The 9,458-nt window shown below is 45.6% G+C and overlaps 2 non-coding genes across 2 annotated transcripts; both read left to right on the forward strand.

Annotated features, from left to right (window-relative positions):
- Positions 1 to 2,268: 2,268 nt before the first annotated feature.
- Positions 2,269 to 2,353, forward strand: trnaq-uug (transfer RNA glutamine (anticodon UUG)). The gene is given in 2 exon segments: positions 2,269 to 2,305; positions 2,318 to 2,353. It is a non-coding gene; the product is annotated as a tRNA-Gln (tRNA).
- Positions 2,354 to 8,545: 6,192 nt separating this feature from the next.
- Positions 8,546 to 8,618, forward strand: trnak-uuu (transfer RNA lysine (anticodon UUU)). The gene has a single exon. It is a non-coding gene; the product is annotated as a tRNA-Lys (tRNA).
- The last annotated feature ends 840 nt before the right edge of the window (positions 8,619 to 9,458 follow it).

The following is a 9,458-nucleotide window of genomic DNA, read 5'->3' on the forward strand; positions in this document are numbered from 1 at the left end:
GATGATACAAAGATGGGAGGGAAAGTAGAGAGTGAGGAGGACATAAAAAACCTGCAAGGGGATATAGACAGGCTGGGTGAGTGGGCGGAGATTTGGCAGATGCAATATAATATTGGAAAATGTGAGGTTATGCACTTTGGCAGGAAAAATCAGAGAGCAAGTTATTTTCTTAATGGCGAGAGACTGGAAAGTACTGCAGTACAAAGGGATCTGGGGGTCCTAGTGCAAGAAAATCAAAAAGTTGGTATGCAGGTGCAGCAGGTGATCAAGAAAGCCAACGGAATGTTGGCTTTTATTGCTAGGGGGATAGAATATAAAAACAAGGAGGTATTGCTGCAGTTATATAAGGTATTGGTGAGACCGCACCTGGAATACTGCATACAGTTTTGGTCTCCATACTTAAGAAAAGACATACTTGCTCTCGAGACAGAACAAAGAAGGTTCACTCGGTTAATCCCGGGGATGAGGGGGCGGACATATGAGGAGAGGTTGAGTAGATTGGGACTCTACTCATTGGAGTTCAGAAGAATGAGAGGCGATCTTATTGAAACATATAAGATTGTGAAGGGTCTTGATCAGGTGGATGCAGTAAGGATGTTCCCAAAGATGGGTGAAACTAGAACTAGGGGGCATAATCTTAGAATAAGGGGCTGCTCTTTCAAAACTGAGATGAGGAGAAACTTCATCACTCAGAGGGTGGTAGGTCTGTGGAATTTGCTGCCCCAGGAAGCTGTGGAAGCTACATCATTAGATAAATTTAAAACAGAAATAGACAGTTTCCTAGAAGTAAAGGGAATTAGGGGTTATGGGGAGCGGGCAGGAAATTGGACATGAAGCTGAGTTCGGATCGGTCAATGCCCTGTGGGTGGCGGAGAGGGCCCAGGGGCTATGTGGCCGGGTCCTGCTCCGACTTCTTGTGTTCTTTAGATTTGTGGTTGGGATCAGATCAGCCATGATCTTATTGAATGGCGGAGCAGGCTCGAGGGGCCGATTGGCCTACTCCTGCTCCAATTTCTTATGTTCTTATGTTCTTATGTAATCTGTACCTGCCCTTTGGTTCCCATCCCCCTCCCCAACACAACTAGCAAATGCCCCCGCGAGGATATTGGTCCCAGTTCTGCTTGGGTGCAACCCGTCCAGCTTGTACAGGTCCCGCCTTTCCCAGAATCGGTCCCAATGCCTCAGGAATTTAAACCCCTCCCTCCGACACCATCTCTCAAGCCACGCATTCATGTGGTCTATTCTCCTATTTCTGCTCTCGCTAGCACATGGCACTGGGAGTAATCCTGAGATTACTCCCTTAGAGGTCCTGCTTTTAAATTTATTTCCTAACTCCATATATTCTGCTTGCAGGACCTCATCCTTTTTTTTAACCAATGTCATTGATACTAATATGGACCACGACCTCTGGCGGTTCACCCTCCCCCTTCAGAATGTCCTGCAGCCGTTCCGTGACATCCTTGACCCAAGCACCAGGGAGGCAACATACCATCCTGAAGTCATGTCTGCAGCTGCAGAAACGCCTATCTGTTCCCCTTACGATGGAATCCCCTATCACTATTACCCTCCCATTCTTTTTCCTGCCCTCCTGTGCAGCTGAGTCACTCGTGGTGCCACGGTCTTGGTTCTTGCTGCATTCCCCCGATAAACCATCTCCCCCAACAATATTCAATGAGTAATATCTGTTGAGAGGGAGATGGCCCCAGGGGACTCCTGCTCCACCTGCCTGTTCTTTTTACTCTGCCTGGCGGTCACGCATTTCCTTTCTGCCTGCGTAATCTTTACCTGCGGTGTGACCACCTCACTGAACGTGCTCTCCACGATAGTCTCAGCATCGTGGATGCTCCACAGTGAATCCGCCCGCAGCTCCAGCTCCGAAATGCGGTTAGCCAGTAGCTGCAGCTGGACACACTTCCTGCACACATGGTCACCAGGGACACTGGCAGTGTCCATGACTTCCCACATAGTGCAGGAGGATCATATCACGGGTGCGAGCTCCGCTGCCATGACTTGCCTTCGATTAAGCTCGTTAGTGACTCCCTTCAAGGAGTTTACTCCTTTAAATTACTCTTAAGATCGAGAATGTGAACTACACTGGGGAGAGTTCACTGTCCATGTTTCTTACATCATGTTCAACAGAAACAAGAATTCTCCTCAACACGTTCCTGAGAATTTTATAAAAGGGACCCTCATCCGAACTCGATGTTAACTGTGGATAATTCAGAGTCTTACCATGAATATGTATAATGGAACACTAGCGCGCAGTGAGCCTGGGTAGCTTAGTCGGTATAGCATCAGACTTTGAAAGCCGGTAGTCATCTGAGGGTCCAGAGTTCAAATCCCTGTTCAGGCTCTAAATTTTGAAACAGCTGGCAAGTTCTGACTTTGCAGCAGAGCAACAGCTGCGGGACAGACGATGTGTTGTGAAAGCTAAAGTGGGATCTTGATCCCCAGTCATGCGCTGTCTGAGGCTGCTTTCCACCAGCAATGTGTGATTGGAGAGCGCGGGACCAGAATATTGTTGCTGTCGTGGCCTCACTCACTCCTGGAGCTGGGGAACATCGAAAAACTGATGTGTTTGTTGCCACGGCCGCAATGCGGGTGAGAACTCTGTTTATTAACCGAGGCAGCGCTGCAGGATCCTGAAATGATCTCTCACAAATCAACTGAAACCAGTCGCAATGTGCAGCTTTGAGAGATGCTTTCTGCACCGTCAGGGCAGGAAACGGGAGTGAGGGACAGACACTGTCGGAGTCTGTGTCGTGTTTGAGTGTGAGCAGAACTGGACAGAGAAAATAAATTCTACCGCTTCTGTGAGCTGTTGTATTTTATTCATATTTAAACACAGATTAACCGCCTCAACGGCACTTGCGTTTTTATTTTTATTGGATAACGTTTTCAAAATGTTTCCTTGCAGCAATAAGACGAACGTGACAATCACAACACGACTGAAACTCGACTTTAGACACCGTTACAGGAAAAACTCAGAAGGCAGCTGCCGTCTACAAATGCTCTCAGTGCCGGAGACGGGTCCGATTCCCATTCAGGGAAAGAACTTTTACAAAATGGTTTACTGTCTTAATTACGCAAAACTCATTAAACTGTAAAATGATGACTACTTGCTCTAATCGCCATTAATCAATCAAACTTTCTGTTTCAAACTGAAGGAATTCCTCATTTTTTTAATTCATTCATGGGACGTGGGTGTCGCTGGCGAGGCTGGCATTTATTAACCATCCCTACTTGCCCTTGAGAAGGTGGTGGTGAGCCGCCTTCTTGAACCGCTGCAGTCCGTGTGGTGAAGGTTCTCCCACAGTGCTGTTAGGAAGGGAGTTCCAGGATTTTGACCCAGTGACAATGAAGAAACGGCGATATATTTCCAAGTCGGGATGGTGTGTGACTTGGAGGGGCACGTGCAGGTGGTGTTGTTCCCATGTGCCTGCTGCCCTTGTCCTTCGAGGTGGCAGAGGTCGCGGGTTTGGGAGGTGCTGGCGAAGAAGCCTTGGCGAGTTGCTGCAGTGCATCCTGTGGATGGTACACACTGCAGCCATGGTGCGCCCATGGTGAAGGGAGTGAATGATTCGGGCGGTGGATGGGGTGCCAATCAAGCGGGCTGCTTTGTCCTGGATGGTGTCGAGCTTCTTGAGTGTTGTTGGAGCTGCACTCATCCAGGCAAGTGGAGAGTATTCCATCACACTCCTGACTTGTGCCTTGTAGATTGTGGAAGTTTCTTTTCCCTGGCGCTAGGTGAGATTTCAGAAATTGGATAAGACCCAGACCTACCCCAACCTCATCACTGACACTCCATCAGATACAATGCGGCCACACTCTGCTTCAGTGAGATGAAAGCCGAGGGCAATTTCACGGTCGAGTGAAAGGGAAAAGCGTAGAGCAGCAGAAAGAAAGTGTACTTTAGGCACTACAGATAGAGTGAAAACTAGAAGGCGTAAGGCGATTAACCCAGCATCAAAGCTAAAGGTCAGACTAGGGCGTGTGGCCCAACTAAGAGTTCGATATACAAATACACGGAGTATAAGGAATAAATTAAATGCACGACAGGTTCAAATTCAAATTGGAAGGGATGACATGATAGCTATTACTGAGACATGGCTGCAGGATGGTCAGGATTGGGAACTAAATATACCGGGTTATAAGGTCTACAGGAGAGAGAGGGAAAATGGAAGAGGGGGAGGAGTAGCCTTAGTGATTAGAGATGAAATCGCTTCAATGATAAAGGGGGATATAACGAGAGGTAAGCAACCAACAGAGACCTTATGGGTTGAATTGAGAAATAGGAAAGGATCTAAGACTATAGTGGGAATTGTGCATAGGACACCTGGCAGCAGTTCTGAAGTGCTACATTGTATAAATGCAGAGATTAGACAAGCGTGTAAGAAAGGCATAGTGGACTTAATGGGGGACATTAACCTTCACATAGATTGGGAAAAGCGGACTCGCAACTGTCAGAAAGGTAGTGAATTTCTTGAGTGTGTCCGGGATAGTTTTCTACAGCAGTATGTCCAAGAGGCAACAAGGAGGCAAGCCACACTAGATTCAGTAATGAGTAATGAACCAGATTTAGTTAACAGCTTAACTGTACGTGAACATCTATCCAATAGCGATCATAACATGATCGAGTTCAATGTAGTGGTTCGAAAGGGAAAAAAGTGAGTCAGCTGCTAAGATTCCAGCTGCAAAGATTCCAGACCGACTTCAATGGGATGAGACAGAGACTGTCCACAGTGAACTGGGCAAATCTGTTAATGGGTAAAACGACTGATGATCAGTGGGAAATGTTTAAAGAAACATTTAACGAGATACAGAATCGGTTTATACCCCTGAGGGGCAAGAACTCTACTTGCCAAAAAAACAGCCATGGACAACTAAAGAGGGAAGGGACAGTATAAGACAGAAGGAAAGGGCATACAAAAAGACAAAAAATGGCACAGATCCTGGCGAATGGGAAAGATACAAAGATCAACAAAGGGTCACAAAACAGATAGTAAGAGCTACAAAAAGAGAGTATGAAAAGAAACTTGCAAGGGATATCAAAACCAATACAAAGAACTTTTATAGTTATATCAGGAAAAAGGGGGTGGTCAGGAGCAGTGTTGGCCCCTTAAAAACTGAAAGTGGGGATATTGTCATTGACAATGGGGAAATGGCGGACATGTTGAAGAATTACTTTGCGTCAGTATTTACAGTAGAAAAAGAGGACAGCATGCCGGAAATCCCAAGAAAACTAATATTAAATCGGGGACGGATACTCGATAAAATTAACATAAGTAAAGCAACAGTAATGAAGAAAATAATAGCACTAAAAAGTGACAAATCCCCAGGACCAGATGGTTTCCATCCCAGGGTTTTAAAGAAAGTCGGTGAGCACAGTGCAGATGCCCTAACTATAATCTTTCAAAGTTCTCTAGATTCAGGAACTGTCCCCCTAGATTGGAAAATTGCACATGTCACTCCGCTTTTTAAGAAAGGGGAGAGAGGGAAACCAGGGAATTATAGACCAGTTAGCCTAACATCTGTTGTGGGGAAATTGCTGGAGTCTATAATTAAGGATAGGGTGACTGAACACCTCGAGAATTTTCAGTTAATCAAGGAGAGCCAGCATGGAATTGTGAAAGGTAGGTAGTGCCTGACAAACCTGATTGAATTTTTTGAAGAGGTGACTAAAGTAGTGGACAGGGGAATGTCAATGGATGTTATTTATATGGACTTCCAGAAGGCATTTCATAAGGTCCCACATAAGAGACTGTTAGCTAAGTTAGAAGCCCATGGAATCGAGGGAAAAGTACGGACTTGGTTAGGAAATTGGCTGAGCGAAAGGCGACAGAGTGTAGGGATGATGGGTAGGTGCTCACATTGGCAGGATGCGACTAGTGGAGTCCCGCAGGGCCTCAATTATTCACAATATTTATTAACGACTTAGATGAAGGCATAGAATGTCTCATATCTAAGTTTGCCGATGACACAAAGATTGGTGGCATTGTAAGCAGTGTAGATGAAAACATAAAATTACAAATGGATATTGTTGGATTAGGTGAATGGGCAAAACTGTGGCAAATGGAATTCAATGTAGACAAATGTGAGGTCATCCACTTTGGATCAAAAAAGGACAGAACAAGGTACTTTCTAAATGGTAAAATGTTAAAAACAGTGGATGTCCAAAGGGACTGAGGGGTTCAGGTGCATAGATCATTGAAGTGTCATGAACAGGTGCAGAAAATAATCAATAAGGCGAATGGAAAGCTGGCCTTTATATCAAGAGGACTGGAGTACAAGGGGGCAGAAGTAATGCTGCAGCTGTACAAAGCCCTGGTTAGACCGCACCTGGAGCACTGCGAGCAGTTCTGGGCACCGCACCTTCGGAAAGACATATTGGCCTTGGAGGGAGTGCAGCGTAGGTTTACTCGAATGATACCCGGACTTCAAGGGTTAAGTTACGAGGAGAGATTACACAAATTTAGGTTGTATTCTCTCGCGTTGAGAAGGTTAAGGGGTGATCTGATCGAAGTTTATCAGATATTAAGCGGAACGGATAGGGTGGATGGAGAGAAACTATTTCCGCTGGTTGGGGATTCTTGGAGTCGGGGGCACAGTATAAAAATTAAAGCCAGACCTTTCAGGAGCGAGATTAGAAAACATTTCTCCACACAAAGGGTGGTCGAAGTTTGGAACTCTCTTCCGCAAACAGCAACTGATACTAGCTCAATTGCTAAATTTAAATCTGAGATAGATAGCTTTTTGGCAACCAAAGGTATTAAGGGATATGGGCCAAAGGCAGGTATATGGAGTAAGATCACAGATCAGCCATGATCTTATCAAATGGCGGAGCAGGCACGAGGGGCTGAATGGCCGACTCCTCTTCCTATATTGTTTGGATAAGAAGCGTCTAAATGGGTTAGAGGAGCAAAGGGATCTCGGGATAGAGATACACAAATCACTGAACGTAGCGACACAGGTTAATAAGGCCATAAAAAAGGTAAATCAAGCACTGGGTTTCATTTCTAGGGGGATAGAATTGAAGAGCAGAGAAGTTATATTCAACTTAGTTGGACCACATTTGGAGTATTGTGCACAGTTCTGGTCTCCATATTATAGAAAGGGTGTAGAGGCATTGGAGAGGGTGCAAAATATATTTCCCAGGATGATACCAGAACTGAAAGGATGCATTTATCAGGAAAGACTAAACAGGCTGAAGCTCTTTTTTACCTAGAAAAGAGAAGGCTGAAGGGTGACCTGATAGAGGTCTTTAAGATAATGTTAGGGGTTTGATAGGGTAAACGTAGAGAAAATGTTTCCACTGATGGGGGAGACCAGAACTAGAGCTCATAAATATAAAAATAGAAGCTAATAAATCCAATTTGCATTTCAGGAGAAACTTCTTTACAGAAAGAGTGGTAAGAATGTGGAACTCACTACCACAAGGCGTAGTTGAGGCAAATGGCATAGATGCATTTCAGGGGAAGCTCGATAAGCATATGCGGGGGAAAGGAATAGAAGGATATGCTGATAGGGTGAGATGAAATCGTGGGGAAGAGGCTCGTGTGGAGATAAACGCCGGCAGACTCCAGCTCGGCCGAATGCTCTTTTTCTGTGCTGTATTTTCGGCATAACTCGAGAAGTGAGTGAGAGAGGGAGCAGCAATGTGGGCAATGGGATTTTGGGAGAATCTGGCCATGAACCTGGTTAAAAGTGGCCAACCACAAGATAATGTTAAGATATCATCAGCAGAACACGAACCTAAACTGAGCTCCGAGATCGAGTGTTGGAACATTTCTGGTTCAGTTCAGTGTTTCTTCAGTGTCATTTTCACGGACAGAATCAGAGTGGAAATTATTCGCTCCTGACCAGCGTATCTCGGGTCACTGGTTTGATTCCTCACTGACTCAAATGTTTATAATAACAAAACTTCAGCTTGCTTCTCTCAGTAATATTTTAAACGAAATGTTTATAATGAAAAGCACGAGGAACATTTTTAAAAGAGAGAAATAAATCCTGAGCAAAATGGATTGTAATGTTGGGAAGTATAAAGAGTGAGAGGTCTGAGTTTTATGAAAGAGCAATGAGTGGAATCCATCCCTCTGTCTGGGGACTCAATCTTAAAATTGGAGCAAAATCATTCCTTGAAGAAAACAGTGAGCACTTCAGCGCACAAAGAACGGCAGAAATTTAGAACTCTCTCCGACAAATGCCGTGGATTCTGAGTTCGTTCAAATTTTCAAGAGAGATATTCATAGATTTTTTTTTAAAAATTACCAAGGGATCTGTGTCCAAGACGGGTAAATAGAGTTGAGGTACAGGTCACAAATAATCTAACTCAATGGCGCAGCAGGTTCGAGGGGCTGAATGGTCTTCTCCTGTCCCTGTGTTCCTGCAATGCTCAGCGCACGACTGGATGACAGGGAAAGGCATCAGACTGACACCCAGACTGAAAATCGAAGGAGATCCCCGAGGATTGTCGGCCAAACTGAGCCTCTGAAGCAAAGCTAACAGCTCCCTCTCTCCCAGGAGATCCGGAGTGGGTTAGTACAAAGCCCGGCTAGCTCAGTCGGGAGACCATGAGAGTTTTAATCTCAGGGCCGTGGGTTCGAGCCCCACGTTGGGCGGTTTGTGTTTTATTTCTCACAAAGGGCTCCAGGTGCAAACTCTCATCAATTGATAAAATCCAGTGAAATCATCGAACACTCCACTGAGCTGTGGAAGAAAAATCATGAGCACGGTCAAACATCCAGGCCCGTCCCGATTCTAACTATCCATTCCCTCCCGGTGGGTTATAACCCTCCAGATTATCTCTTCAATTCGGGTTCATTTTTTGCTGTTATTAAATATGTTGATATTTAGAAAATGTTATGTTCAGAAAATGACAATTCTGAATCCATTGGCCTCTCTGATCCCTCCCGACCTCCCCTCACCCTCTGATTCTCCCTGAGTTCCTGATCTTCTCTGATAGACTTTGTCTCTTTCCTTCTCTGATACCCTCAGGGAGTCCATTGTCCTCTTGGATACCTTGTCAGCGCCCCTCACACTCTCTGATACCCTCTGAGTGTCCCTTTCACACTGATATGCCCGGAGCCCACTTACTCTCTGATACCGTCTGACACTCCCTTCCCCTCTCTGGGATCCCCTTACACTCTCTGATACTCTCTGACACTCCCTTCCACTCTCCGAGCCCCCTCACACTCTCTGATACTCTCTGACACTCCCTTCCACTCTCTGAGCGCCCTAACACTCTCTGATACCCTCAGATACTCCCTTCCCATCTCTGGTATCCCCTTACACTCTCTGATACCCTCTGACACTCCCTTCCCCTCTCTGAGCCCCCTCACACTCTCTGATACCCTCTGACACTCCCTTCCCCTCTCTGAGCCCCCTCACACTCTCTGATACCATCTGACACTCCCTTCCCCTCTCTGAGCCCCATCACACTCTCTGATGCTCTCTGATAC

Source organism: Heptranchias perlo, chromosome 42, assembly GCF_035084215.1.
Source record: "Heptranchias perlo isolate sHepPer1 chromosome 42, sHepPer1.hap1, whole genome shotgun sequence".
Taxonomy (NCBI): Eukaryota; Metazoa; Chordata; class Chondrichthyes; order Hexanchiformes; family Hexanchidae; genus Heptranchias; species Heptranchias perlo.